The following is a 10,606-nucleotide window of genomic DNA, read 5'->3' on the forward strand; positions in this document are numbered from 1 at the left end:
CTCCAAGTGCTTAGTTCTCAGTGCAGTGCTCTGACACAATAGGAGCTCAATAAAGAAAATTGATTGGTAGGAAAGTACTAAAATTATAGTAGGAAGGACATGACCTGGAGAGAAGAAAAGTAAATCTGGGAAAATCATATGGAAGAGGTGGAACTTCAGAAGGGTTTTGAAGATGGGGAAAGCTGTGGTCTGGTGGGATTGAAGAAGAAGGGAATCACAGGCAGGAGAATGGGCTTAATTCAGGGATTGGAAGTGGGAAAGTGGAGAGCGAGGAACAGAGAGCATGAGGTGGGGTAAAGTAGTAGAAGAGAGGGGATATGTTAAGAGAGGGAGAGTTGATGAAGTCCTTCAAAGGCAGCAGTCTGAAGTTCCTGTCTGATGTGCAGGTGAAGAGGTGACCATTGGAGATTTTGGAGGAATGGGGAGATGTGTGGAATGACAGTTTAGAAAGATGATCTGAGCCCAGAGTGAAATCTAGACCGGAGAAGGGAGAGCCTGGAAGGCCAGTGAGGAGGTTCATGATAACTAACCAAAATCCTAGCCTCAAGGCTGACTGTAAGTGTACTTGGAGACCAAGTGCCAAAATCCTTTGGTATTCCCATGTCTGTCCAGCAGATCAGAGGGAGATCAAAGGTCAGGCATAGGGAAGGGTGTGGGCTGAACAGAGAAGAAAGTGTGGATTTGGGCATCCTAATTGTTGTCAGGACACGTAATCCTGGAAACCCTCATTCTAACTGTGAGCAGAGTCCAGGGATGTAACGGTTGGCCGTGGTACTTTTTTTTTTTAAGATGATAGTTGTTAAGTGATTATTATAGGCCAGGCACTGTACTAAGAGCTGGGTTAGATATAAGATAATCAGTCCACGTTCCATATGGGGCTCACAGTCTTAATCCCTATTTTACAGGGGTGGTAACTGAGGCACAGAAAAGTTAAGTGACTTGCCCAAGGTCACACAGCAGACAAGTGGGAGAGCTGGAAATAGAAACCAGGTCCTTCTGACTCCCAGGCCCATGCTCTATCCACTAGACCACGCTGCTTCTCCCTTGTACTGAAGACTAGGGAGCACCAATCATGTTTATTGAACACTTACTCTACGTGGAGCACTGTACTGAGCAATTGGCCGAATACAATATAACCGAGTTGGTTAGACACTTTCCCTGACCCACAGTGAGTCTAGAGGATGTGAATTCTAGGGGTAATCCCAAGGGGGCTGGGAAGGGGAATCTTTGGTGCCCCAGATTCTAACCACTTCAACCCTACACTTGGACTGACACCTTTTGTGTGTGTGTGTGTGTGTGTGTGAGAGAGAGAGAGAGAGTGTGTGTATTTGGTGGGGGGCGGAGAGAGGGGAGTTAAGAAAGAGGGGTGGTCGGGAAGGAGCGGGTGGCAGGGGAGACTCACACACTGAAACTGACTGTTTGGTACCCCAGCTAGCTCAAGACTTTGTTTGGGAACCAAACAAAATGGAGCTTGTCAGATGTTTGCTCAATTGTGTTTGGTTATCCAAATTAACCCCCCCGTTTCCCTTTCTTCCAGAAGATCGTGTGAAAGCAGAAGAGGAACATCACGAGAAAAAAGAACTTTTCAAAGGAGACGATCTCTCAGGCAGCATGGATGTGGGGAACTCTGGAAAGATTCCAGTACCCGCCTCCTGCCTCGCAAGACTCTTGGCCCCTTGAGTGGCAGGGGAAGGGCACCGTGCTTAGTACCTTTTGTTAACACCAAAGACTTGCGTGGTCGAAAATTCCTGAAGAATTTCAGCAGATTAACTTTCAGATAGGAAACCCCATAGGCTGAACAGACGGGGAAAAAAAAATCCCAAAAAATAAAATCATGTCACCCTCAAGCAGTTCCATCAAGGGATGAAATTTTAAATCACATCATGTCTCACACCCATTTCTTAGTTCAAAATAAATCACTTGAACAGAGTGCAAGCCAATTCTTACTTTAAAAATGCCATGTCCTCAGGCTACTTTCTTGAACTTCAAAAGCCCACTTTGTAATTACTCTACCTATCAAAGGAAACCCACCACGGCCCCTGAAACCTCCCTCTGCTTGTGTTATCATTTTTAATTGTTAATAAATTGCATTAATTCTAAACTGATTATTCTGTCTTGAAATTAAACATGATTTAAGAGAATACCCGGGCTTACTTGAAGCATTACATTTGAATGAAATTATTTACCTAAATGTGTAAGTTAGCAAGGACAGTTTTTCTCATCTCTGGTTATTCTGTTGTGTCCTCCATTTTGGTTAAATAGCAATCATTTTCCCCCTCTCAGGGTCACACCTGGAGAGTTTCCAGTCCTCTACCGGTCTTGACTACGAGAGGGAGAGTGAAGCAGAGGCCTACACATTCCATTCCAAGCTTGGGCAATGGCTAGGGAGTGGAAGGCCATCTGCTACAAGTCAAAACTCCCCTGTGCTAGGCAGCAACAGCAGGGGAGAGACTCAAGCGTGGAGACTCAACTTGACTGCACGGAAGGAGGCAATGGTAAACCATTTCCAAATTTTTACCGAGAAGTGTCTATGGCTACGCTACCAGAACGACCGCAGATGGAGGTGGGGTGCTCTGGGAGAGATGTGTCCATGGAGTTGCAATGCCATCGGGTCGTCTCTGACCCATAAGACAAGACAAGCAATCATTTTGACCATTTAGGGGAATTCTACCTTTCCAAGTGTCTCCGCTTGGAAACATTATCCAACCTTGGCTTGACTGATGTTGTCCTCTCCTAGTTCTCCTCCTATCTCTCTGGCCTCTCCTTTTTCACAGGCTCCTCCTGTGCCTCCCACCCCCTAACTATGGGAGTCCCTCAGAGTTCAGTTCCTGGCCCCCTTCTATTCTAGTCTCCTCATACACCCACCCGCTTGGAGAACTCATTCGCTCTCACGGCTTCAACTACCATCTTTAAGAGCTTCTCTCCTCTGCAATCTACCTCCTTGCTTTCCTCCTCCCTTCAGCACGTCTCTACTTGGTTGTCTCACTGATACCTCAGTTTTAATCTGTCCAAAACAGAACTACTCATCTTCCAACCCAAACCCTGTCCTCCTCCCGTATTTCCCATCACTGTAGACAATACTGCTATCCTCCCTATCTCACAAGCCATCCAGATTGCTACAAAACTAATCCAAGCAATTCTCATATCCTACCTCAACTACTGCATCAGCCTCCCCAATGATCTACCTGCCCCCAGATCTCCCCACTCTAGTCCTTATTTCACTCTGCTGCCCAGAGTGAGATTAAAACAAAATAAAATCCACATTTTCCCTCTTCTCAAGAACCTTCAGTGGTTGCCTATCCACCTCCATAGCAAACAGAAATTCCTTTCAGGCCTTCCTTAAGCCCTCCTTTTGCTCTTCTCCCACTCCCTTCTATGTCGCCCTGACTTGCTCCCTTTATTCATCCCTGTTCCCAGCCCCACAGAACCTATGTACATATCTGTAGTTTATTTATATTAATGTCTGTCTCCCCCTCTACACTGTAAGTTTGTTGTGAGAGGAAATGTGTCTGTTTACTGTTATATTGTACTCTCTCAAGAGCTTAGTACAGAGCCCTGCAGAGAGTAAGTGCTTAGTGACTAACTCTAAAGCACTCATTCTTCTTACCCCTTCATATCTTACCTCACTGATTTCCTACAACAACCCAGCTTAAACATTTCACTCCTCTAATACCAACTTACTATGCCTTGATCAGCTCTATCTCACCACCAACCCCTTGCTCACATACTCTCTCCAGCCAGGAGCTCCTTCCCCCTTTATATATGACAAACCAACATTCCCCACCTTCAAAATGATATCTCTTCCAAGAGGCCTTCCCCAATTAAGCCCTCTTTTCCCCTACTGTATGAGCTATGCACTTTCATTCAATCATATTTATTGAGTGCTTACTGTGTGCAGAGCAATGTAGTAAGCACTTGGGAGAATGCAATATATAGCAATGAAGAGACGCATTCCCCGCCCACAATGAGCTTACAGTCTAGAGGGCACTTGGATTTTTATCCTTTAAGCACTTGATAGTCACCCCACCCTCAACCCCACAGAATTTATGAACATCACCATACTTTGGTTTTATGTCTGTTTCCCCCTCTAGACTGTAAGCTTGTTGTGCGCAGGGAATATGTCTACCAATCTGTCATACTGTACTCTCTCAAGCACTTAGTACAGTCCTCTGCACACAGTAAGAGCTTGATAATACTAATAATAATGATGATGTTATTTGTTAAGCTCTTACTATGCGCCAAACACTGCTCAAAGCATTAGGGTGGATGCAAGGTAATCAGGTCATCCCTCGTGGGGCTCACAGTCCTAATCCCCATTTTACAGATGAGGTAACTGAAGCACAGAGAAGTTAAGTGGCTTGCCCAAGTCACACAGCAGATAAGTGGTGAAGCCGGGATTAGAACCCACGACCTAACTCCCAAATCCGTGCTTCTACAGCTGCTTCTGATTGATCTAACAACAATAGAGCTTCCTGAGGCTTTATGATATACCTTTAGGCCAATAACTGTACTGGCATTTGGCACAAATCACTGATATGCTGCCACTGGTTATTGAGAAGCCAGTAGCTTTTATCTATACCAGCTCTTAGAAGAGTGATCAATACATAGTAAGCACTTAAATACCTTTTATTATTTTTATTAGCCATTCATTCTTTAGATAAAAGGAGAAATGGAAGATTAAGTAGTAGCTCATTGAATTCAGAAACTATAAACAGAGAGATAAAGCTATTAATTGGTACTATTATCTACCTCCTCTCCCTACCCTTCTGTTCCCAGAGTTTAATATTTCCAGAAAATATATTGGTGGGGGCACCCTAAATTGTCTGGACATAGGCCTCTTCACTCCAGTTCACTTTTACCCTTACAGTCTCTGTCTTACTAGGCAGATTAAACATAGCAGAAAATTTCATGGACCATTTTTTTTTTCTTTAGATGACAGCGAACCACATCTTGTTTCAATTTCTCACCAAATGAACATTAATGTAAATTCAAATTGAGAGAGAACTGGTGGGTCCAAACACACCAAAAGCAATCAACTTTAGGAATCTGAAAATCTTTGGAAGCTACAAAGCGAACTATCAAGAAATAGAAACATCATGCATTCAGTTAGGGAAGACTTGGAGGGGAAAGTGTGGTAGTGTTGGACACTTGAAAAAAATCACTTCAGTCAATTGTAGTTATTGAGTGCTTACTGTGTGCAGAACATTGTACTCGGCTCTTGGGAGAATATAAAACAGAGTATCCACAATGAGCTTACAGTCTAGTAAAAAATAAGGTTTTCCTACCATAAATGAGCAGTTCCCTAGATTAACATAAAATCTTCTGAGTTCTCAAGAATTTTAAACAGTGGAAAAAAAGATTGAAAAGGAAAAATAGGAGATGTCTGTCCGTACATGCACTAATTGGGAGGGAACATGACTGAAGTGGCTGTGGTCAAGAGAGAGCTGAATTGGTCTTTACCAAATCACACAACGGAATGAGCGGACAACCACTGAAGCTTGAAGACCATAGGGTCAAATTAAATAGCTTCAAGGAAGCAGTTCTTCACACAGCAGTGGTAAGTCTATAGAATTCATTCCAAGGGTCAAAGAATCAGCATGTCCCAAAGGAGTTTGTATAAATTCACGGATGAGAGGTCCAGCATGGATTAGTAGGGGAAAGTTAGAATATAGAAGGAAAATTTAAGCATTTTAAAGGATCTATCTCTTAACTGAATAACTACTGTTTAGGGATGTTCAGATGGTATTTGTGTATTTCACTCCTTTTCCACTGTGAGTTTAAAATTCTTGAGACCGCAGAAGATTTTAAGTTAGTCTAGGGAACTGCTTATTTGTGGTGGGAAATCCTTAATTTTTACTAGACTGTAAACTCACTGTGGGCAGGGAATGTATCTACCAACTCTGTTTCGTAGTCTCTCAAGAGCTGAGTACAGTGCTCTGCACACAGTAAGAAGAACAACAATCACAATGTGTCTCACAGCCTTAATCCCAATTTTACAGATGAGTAACTGAAGCACAGAGAAATGACTATCCCAAGGTCACTTAGCAGACATGTAGCGGAACTAGGATTGGAATCCAGGTCCTCTGACTCCCAGGCCGGTGCTCTTTCCACTGGGCCACACTGCGTCTTGTGTTCTCTCCCAACCAAAAGATCATCAAAGTCAGGTGTAAGGGAATGAAGAAATATGAGTAGAGTATTATGTCCATGGACAGAGGCTTCATCTTACGAGATCCTAGATGGGCAGCTGAGCGGACGATGTCCTGGGCTGTAATGGTGTTGGAAAGAATCATCCAAGAGAAGCAGGGTGGCACACTGGAAAGGGCCCGGGCTTGGGAATCAGAGGTCATGGGTTCTAAGCCTGGATCTGTCTCTTGTCAGCTGTGTGACTTTGGGCAAGTCACTTCACTTCTCTGTGCCTCAGTTCCCTCATATGTAAAATGGGGAAGAAGACTGTGAGCCCCATGTGGGACAACCTCATCACCCTATATCACCCCCAGTGATTAGAATAGTGCTTGGCACACAGTAAATGCTCAATAAATACCATTATTATTGTTATTCAATGGTATTTAGTGAACACTTACTATGTGCAGAGCACTGTACTAAGCACTTGGAAGAGTATAATCAACTGAGTTGATGGGCAAGTTCCCTGCCCAAGTGCTTACAGACTAAAGGGAAAGGTAGGTATTAAAATAAATTATGAGTATGTACATAAGTGATTTGGGCCTGAGGGTGGGGTGAATATCAAGTGCTAAAAGTGCATACGATGAAATAATGATAATAATAATGATTGTGAGATTTGTTAAGTGCTTACTATGTGCCAGGCACTGTACTAAGTGCTGGGGCAGATATGGGCAAGTCTGGTTGGACACAGTCTCTCTCCCAAATGGGGCTCACAGTCTTCATCCCCATTTTACAGATGAGGTAACTGAGGCACAGAGAAATGAAGCCACTTGCCCAAGACCACCCAGCAGACAAGTTATTGGCATAGAGTGGGGCTTTGGGTTCCTGAGGAACAAACTGGAGGCATCATGGGTGTCCCAGAAAGGAGTATGGGCAACCACCTCCAACAGAGAAGGAGGAAGTCTCCTGCAGAGCTGACCCTAGGCAACCTGGAACCAGGATATGGAACCAAAACGGAGCCATGGTCACTGAAAGACAAAGAGTGGTGGGAGTGATGTCTAAGGAAGCTCCACTCTGGGATGGGAGAGAGAACCTCTCCCGGCTTTAGCATTCCTACCAGGATTAGCGAGCAGCTTAAACCCCCTCTGTTTGCTTTTTTACTTTTGACCTCCAAGTCCCAACCCTAGCTTAGCCCCGGAGAAGTGGGGGCTTCTGGGAAACCAAGATCTCCCTGCTCCCTTGCTTCCTGGATAATGTGGAGGAGAATGTGAAGATCTGTGTGGGCTTCACAGTGGAAGTACTCCAGACATCTTAAATTCATTTTTTTTCCCTTTTCCCACAGTTTCACTGTTTGCAACTGGCACCTCCATTACATAACTCCTTATGGTTACCACTATTTCAGAGCAGAGAAGCAGCGTGGCTTAGTGGCAGGAGCAGGGGATCTGGGTGTCAGAGGACCTAGATTCTAATCCCATCTGTACCACTTGTCTGCTGGGTCATCTCTGGGCACTTAGCTTCTCTGTGCTTCAGTTTCCTCATCTGTAAAATGGGGATCCAATACCCGTTCTCTCTCCTATTTAAAGTGTGAGCCCCAGGTGGGAAAGGGGCTAGGTTCCGTTTGAGCACCTTTTATCTACTCCATCACTTAGTTCAGGGCTTGGCACACAGTATGTGATTAATAAATACTAGTATTATAATAAATAGCATTATTATACAAGTGCGCCTCACTTAGCCATAGTGGACAATCTGTATCCAGACAGTGTCTTTCCATTGGTCCAAATCCAAAAAGGCAGCTTCTAGACATTCATGCTTCCTTGACTTCTGGATTGCATGGTAGAGCATGTGGATTATTTACACTCTCCACCACATTCATTTTCACATTGTTCCTATAAAAGCCCAAGACTCTGCTTGACAATGAGAATCTGACACAGAGCAAGGATACCGGCCTTTATAGCATATAGAGACTGGCTGGAAGTGTAGGCGATATCACAGTGCTGGGTGAGAGCATGGAGGATCAAACAATAGTATTTACTGAGTGTGAGCAAAGCACTGTACTAACCGCTTGAAAGGATATAACAGAATTAGTAGATATGATCTCTAACCTCTGAGAGAGTACTATTGAGCAGGGGAGACAGGTACTTAAATTACTAATAGGAAGAAGGAGAAAAAAGAGTATATTTATCTGTAATTTATGTATGTATATTCATTTCTTTCTCCCCCTCTAGATTGTGAGCACATTGTACACAAGGAATGTGCCTGCTTATTGTTCTATTGTATTCGCCCAAGTGCTTGGTACACAATAAGCCCTCAAATGCGACTGAATGCATGAATAAATGAATGAGTTAGGGTTTATGTAAAATATGTACATATGCACTTCAGGAGGTTGTGAATACTTTGATACTTAGGTGACTGAAGTGGTAGTTGAAGGAATAAGAAATTATACAGAGAAAGCCTCCTGGAGGAGATGTAATTTCAGAAGGACTCTGAAGATGGGGAAAGCAGAGGGTCTTTTGGATATGAAGGGGAGGGTGGAGCTAAGAGGGTGGCTTTGGGAGAGGCAAGAAATAGGCAGCAGTGAGACATCAGCTTGAGAGGAATGAGTGTGAGCTGGGGCACAGAGAGAGGGGAGGGTAGGTAAGTGAAGGGAGAGAGCTGATTGAGTGCTTTAAAGCCAGTGGTCAGAAGATTCTGCTCGATGTGGAGAGGAATGGGAAACAGTTTGAGAATTTTGAAGAGTGCAGAGACATGTATAGAATGACTTTTTAGAAGAATGATCTGGCTGGCAAAATGAAGCATAGCCCGGAGCGGGGAGACTTGTTTGGCAGGAAAATGGACAAAAAGTTGATGTCCTGAATAGATTTGTAGAGGGAAAGTTAGTCAAGTTGATCCGTGGCGGGGGCCTGGACTAGCTTGGTAGCTATTTGGATGGAGAGAAACGACACGACCTGGAAACGCTGTGGAAGGAAAACAGACAAAGTTGTGTGACAGACTAATTAAGGGAGTTGGAAGACAGGGAGGAGCCAAGGATAACGGTGGGGTTTAGGTTTCAGAGACCGGGAGGATGGTGGTATTCTCAACTGTGACAGGATCGCTAAATGGAGGACAGGGTTTGGGCGGAAAGGTGATGGGTTCCATCTGGGATGCAACTGAGCTGGAGGTACTGGTTGGACATCCAAGTAGAGATGTCCTAGAAAAATGGGGAAGTAAGAGAATGTGAGAATCCAAACAACCGCTAGAAGTACTGTGGGCTGTTAAGATCATTGTGGGCATAGAACATATTTACTATTTCTGGTATGTTTTACTCCGAGCGCTTCGTACAGTTGTCTGCACAAAGTAAGCTCTCAATAAATACAATTGATTGAGAGTTGCGGTCTGGAGTCATCCACATAAAGGTGGTGGTTGAAGCTGTGGAAATGAAAGAGCTCCTGAACGTATAGATTGAGAAGAGAAGGGGACCCAGAACAGAGCATTTAGGGACAGGCCAAGTCAGGTGGTGGGAGGCAGAAGACCACCTGGCAAGAAACCTCTGAGAGGCCACAGTGAGCCCCAAGTGGGACAGGGACTGTATCCAATCTGATTAATTTGCTTTTCTCCCAGGGCTTAGAACAGTGCTCGACCCACAGAAAGTGCTTAATACCATAATAATAATAGACCATGAGCCTAGGAGTCAGAAGGATCTGGGTTCTGCCACTTGTCCACTATGTGATCTTGGGCCAGCCACTTCACTTCTCTGTGCCTCAGTTACTTCATCTGTAAAACTGGGATTAAGGCTGTGAGCCTCACGTGGCTTGCCACGTGACAAGTGGCAGAGCCTGAATTCGAACCCATGACCTCTGGGTCCCAAGCCCAGGCTCTTTCCACTGACTACTCAGGCTGTCCTGAAGCTAACTCAAGAGGCCAGGCGGGGAGTTCTGATGATGCTGGTCTACTCTGTGGCCTTGGGAAAGTCACTTCACTTCTCTGTGCCTCAGTTCCCTCTGTAAAATGGGGATTAAGACTGTGAGCTCCATGTGGGACAGGGACTGTGTCCAACCCAATTTACTTGTATCCACATCAGCGCTTACTATAGTGCCTGATGCATAGTAAGTGCTTAACAAATACCACAATTATTATTATTATGTTAGCCGGTTCCAAATCAGAACCCTTCAATCTGATTCCCACACACGTCAGAACCCCTTGCGGGGCACCAGATTAGCCTGGAATTGGTCCCAGGTTGGAATCTTAGCCAACTCACTGGGCATCGTGAGAAGGATGCATGAATTTTTATTTAAAATGATATTTTTAAGTTCTTACTATGTGTCACGCACTATAGTAAGTGCTGGGGTAGATACAATCTAATCAGGCTAGACAGAGTCCAAGTCCCAAGTGGGCTTACAGTCTTAATCCCCATTTTACAGATGAGGGAACTGATCCATAGAGAAGTGAAGTGACTTGCCCAAATCTGCCCAGTAGACAGGTGGAGGAGCTAGGATTAGACCCAGGTCCT

General features: G+C 44.4%; 1 non-coding gene across 1 annotated transcript; it reads left to right on the top strand.

Moving 5' to 3' along the window:
- Nucleotides 1–2,273: 2,273 nt before the first annotated feature.
- On the top strand, nucleotides 2,274–2,411 carry LOC114815759. The gene has a single exon (XR_003763562.1). It is a non-coding gene; the product is annotated as a small nucleolar RNA SNORA7 (small nucleolar RNA).
- The last annotated feature ends 8,195 nt before the right edge of the window (nucleotides 2,412–10,606 follow it).

This window comes from Ornithorhynchus anatinus, chromosome 12 (genome assembly GCF_004115215.2).
Source record: "Ornithorhynchus anatinus isolate Pmale09 chromosome 12, mOrnAna1.pri.v4, whole genome shotgun sequence".
In the NCBI taxonomy this organism is placed as follows: domain Eukaryota; kingdom Metazoa; phylum Chordata; class Mammalia; order Monotremata; family Ornithorhynchidae; genus Ornithorhynchus; species Ornithorhynchus anatinus.